We start from the raw sequence: 4,374 nt of genomic DNA, 5'->3' as shown, positions 1-4,374 counted from the left end.
GAAAAAAGAACACAAGAGAATTGCTAAAGGAAGCTTTGTATTAGAGAGAACTTGAAATGTTTGCTTGGTGAATTACAAATAAGTGGCCCCTTTATATACTAGTCTCCTAGGGACTAGTGTGTAAATATTAATTATTATATAAGTCCTTGATATTTACAAGATAAGGGTTTTCTCTAAAATTCTCTACAAGCTTAGAAGATTCCAAGGACTTTCTTAGCAAATCCATAAGGATCTAGGTTCTTCCTAAGGAAATGTCCATACCTCTCTAGAATCTTCTTACAAATGCTAGCATTCTTCTTATGTAAGCTTCCATATGACATTAATATATGCCAAATGGCGCCTATGTGGCATGATGACATGGTGGTTCATCACATTATTCCAATGGCCAATCGTCATATACGTAAAGAAAAGATGTTAACAAAAAATAACTTTCCAAATGAAGTTCCAACGTTTAAATTTTATTATTTGGACGAAACCAAACCAAACCAAATTTAGATAAAATTGGGAGTAAAATCTTAGTCAATCTAAAATTCCTAAATATTAGGAGTAAATAGAAATTTTAATTAATTTTAAAGTCCTTAATAAAATAAATTAAATTGCAATTATTGTCCAATATGAAATATGTTTTTAAAGGGTAAAAGAGCCGAACAACATTTCACTAAGGGGTTTCATACTTTTAATATAGTATTAGTCTCTGTGTACGTGCATATATTTCACATATTATAACACGCATATCGAAAGTAATAAACAAACAATTGCACAAATATTTTAAAAGCACTTGTTAATGAATATATATAATACGAAGGCCAATAATCAGTTCCTTAAAACTAAAAACAAAAAAAGAATACAACTTATAGTCCAAACCAACTCACTAATAAAGTGTAAATACAATCATAAAGGGCAATATGGAACTATACATTTTTCAATGCACATAATTTGCGACTAAATTTGTAAAATCATGTTAAAAATGCAACATTACGTACTTAATATTTTCCTTTGAGATGCAAAAAATTAATTTAGTTAAGCCTTAATGATTAAGGTATATAAAAGTTATTTTTTTATATTAAGATTCAGTAATGACGGTAAAACAAAGATGAAAATTCAAGAGAAAACTACCCTGTATGGCCGTTGAAAAAAAAGTATTAGCCCAAGGTTTTGCACGTAACTCGAAATGTCCGATCGAATAAAACTAATATCAAATTGTAGATAAAATCAACAGATAAAAGACAAAAGTAAATTTTAGTACTAACTTTTTTATCTTCCTAGATATTTTTCCTTCCCAATACCAAATTGTTTTCTCTTTCTTACTTTTTTATCTTCCCCAGATATTTTTCCTTCCCAATACCAAATTATTTTCTCTTTCTTAGGTATCACCTTTGACTTTTTACTTTTTCTATATTTTTTTACTTCTTTTCTTCAATTCGTTTAATTCCTAACACCTTTTCCCCCACTTTATTTCTGTTAACAGTACTACTAAAAATCTTTGATTGAACATAAAACGTTATTAAAAAAAATCAAGATTTTTTCATGAGCAAATAATTATTTTACTATTTTTCCAACTAGTAATACCTTATTACATTACAATTAAGTCTTTGATTCAATGGAAAACAATAAAAATCAAGACTTCTTACATCAGCTTTAAAAAAATATCAAGTGTTGCTCCATAACCAAACAAAGGAATGAAACCTCTTTTTACAATAAACCACACGCCAATCCTTTTTTCCCTTCCCTCCAAAATATTTTCTTTCTTAGGAGTTCTCACACATAATTGGTGATGATTTTCATCTTCTTTCTTTAGTTAATTTCCAAGTTCGACTTAGTCTTTTTCAATCATATAAGTGGAAAAACAATAGTTGAGAAAAGTTCAATCATATATACATGTATAAAGTGTGTGTGCGCATATATATGTATAAATATTGTATCCTAAGTTCGACAGTGTATCCTTAGTGTATATTGAGCCTATCTCGAGTGTGCTTGTGTATCTAAAGTGTATATATTTGTGTACCCCAAATGTATTTTGTATCATGAATATATAGTTTGTCTGAACAATGTATCAAAATTGTATATAATGTGTATTTTCTAATATGTAAACATAGTGTATATAAATTATATACAATTTGTATGTGTAATGTGTGCACACTGTGTATTTGGAGTGTATCATGTATTTTTGTAAAGTGACAGTCTTTTTTGTATATATTTTATATAGCTACATCTATTTTGTATATTTTTTGTATAGTGACAGTCTATTTTGTATATTTTTTGTATGGTGACAGTCTATTTTGTATATTTTTTGTATAGTGACAGTCTATTTTGTATATTTTGTATAATGACAGTCTATTTTTGTATATATTTTGTATTTTGCATAGTGACAGATTTTGTATATATTTTGTATAATGACGGTCTAGGGTATATATATTGTATAGTGACAGTCTATTTTGTATAGTAATGGTCTAATGTATATAAATTGTATAGTGACAATCTATTTTAGTATATTTTTTGTATAGTGACAGTCTATTTAGTATATACATTGCATAAATTTTATATATAGAGTGTATCGTGCATCTTGCAATGTATCCATAATATATCATAAATGTATCCTGAGCGCTTTTGTGTATCCTTTTTACATAGTGCAATTTACTAATATAATCTTAATCTCGAACGGAGTATTGAGGGATGAAAAAGCAACAAAATCCGTGATACCATTAGCATATGAATAAGACACTCCTCTAACCCTCTTACCCACGTCTTCTGGAATAAAAAAAGGCCGGAGTGACAATAATGACGACAAGAAAAGGGAAGAAACAACCCAACTCTTGTAAATATTAAAACGTTGTGTTTGGCAAGAGCAAAACCAACTTCTTCAAAGAAAAAGAAGATGGAAAAAGGAAGTTTTTATATGATTCAAACATGGAAAAATCCCAGTTCTTTCCTAAGGTATTCACAAATCAATGGTTGGTTTTAAACCTACTATGTTCTTTCCTACAATTAATTACTCAATAGGCCAAGAATTAACACCAGAGCAAGGGGAAAAATTGAAAAAGCTAAAATCAGAGATTAAAAGAGATGAGAAGGTAAATTAGCCTAATTAACACCGGAACGTTTCTTTGCTTGTTGATAGGGAAGCTTCGGAATTGGAAACTATAATTGATGGGGTTGAAACAGTCGATGATGGCGGTGATTGAAGCAGCGGAGCATCTACGAAGATCGGCAATGAGGTTTGTCTTTGCAGCCATGGCGTAGTCGCCTCTCTTTCTGCGACCTGTCTTTGCAGATCTGAGTCTCTTAGTTAAGTACTTTTAGGCTAGCCACTAGAATTACTTTTGGGCTATAAAATGCATACTGCAATTTTTGGGCTACTGGATGATATATGTTTGGGCCGATGGGCTATAAATGAATTTTGCTCTAAAATCAATTAGTCATTTCTGTCTGCATTACTTTTTATCATGAAAAGAAAAGAAAAGAATAGATCGTGAATAGCCTCAAAAGCCAAGAAGTTGTAAAATTAATATTCTTCGGTATTGCAGCAAGTTTTTCTCGCTTTATTAACCAATTTGAGAAATTGACCAGCCAAAAGTTTAAATATAATTTTAATTTTCAATAATGAAACAAAAAAGCAGGAGCTATAATATTCGTCAGAAAATTATGTCTACTAGCGTGAATAGTTAAATCGAAATAAAAGCGTCCACCTAAAAGTCAAAATAACAACGCATACAAGCGAAATTAATTATAAGAAAATAGCTGACAAATATACATATTTTAAATTATTAGTGTATAAAATATGTACACTAGTTAATATATGTTTATTAACTAAGGGTCATAAATATTTTTAGTCGCACGGCAAAATAAAATCCCAAAACACAATTTGCTATGCCAAAAGAATCCGATTTGTTAAAAGTATCGGCTTTGATGCCAAAAATAAAAGTAATACCAATATAAGGGATAGAAAAGGGAGAGCACAGTTGAAGACTTGCACTGTATCTTCCTATCGGATTAGTCCTTATCATAATACATTATTGTTCCATGAAAAGGAATTGACTTTATAATTGTAAGTCTACACTAATTCATTTGGTTTGCAATGTTATTCTGCAAGGGGATTAGTATTTAAAAAATAATTTAAACTTATACTAATATTTACTGGACTTTTAATAGCTTAACTTTGGTTCAAGATTACAAATTTTACTTTTTTATGAAATCTCTTTATACTGTCAGTGGTTAAACTCTTTAAAAAATCTAAGCATTATACTTTTATCCAACATAAAATTATTATTTTAAAAAATAATTTAATCTTTAATTGTCTGCTTTAATACTTCTAGTATTCACTCAAATTATATTCCACAATGATTCATAACTTCATGCGCCTTTTATATCTTTTAG

General features: G+C 29.3%; 1 long non-coding RNA gene across 1 annotated transcript; it reads left to right on the top strand.

Annotated features, from left to right (window-relative positions):
* Positions 1–2,670: 2,670 nt before the first annotated feature.
* LOC107819535 (uncharacterized) lies at positions 2,671–3,476 on the top strand. Its single transcript, XR_001655728.2, has 2 exons — positions 2,671–2,934; positions 3,119–3,476. It is a non-coding gene; the product is annotated as an uncharacterized LOC107819535 (long non-coding RNA).
* Positions 3,477–4,374: the final 898 nt, after the last annotated feature.

Source organism: Nicotiana tabacum, chromosome 21 (assembly GCF_000715075.1).
Source record: "Nicotiana tabacum cultivar K326 chromosome 21, ASM71507v2, whole genome shotgun sequence".
Lineage (NCBI taxonomy): Eukaryota > Viridiplantae > Streptophyta > Magnoliopsida > Solanales > Solanaceae > Nicotiana > Nicotiana tabacum.
Note: the sequence above shows the minus strand (reverse complement) of the source record. Positions and strands in the feature narration are given on the sequence as shown.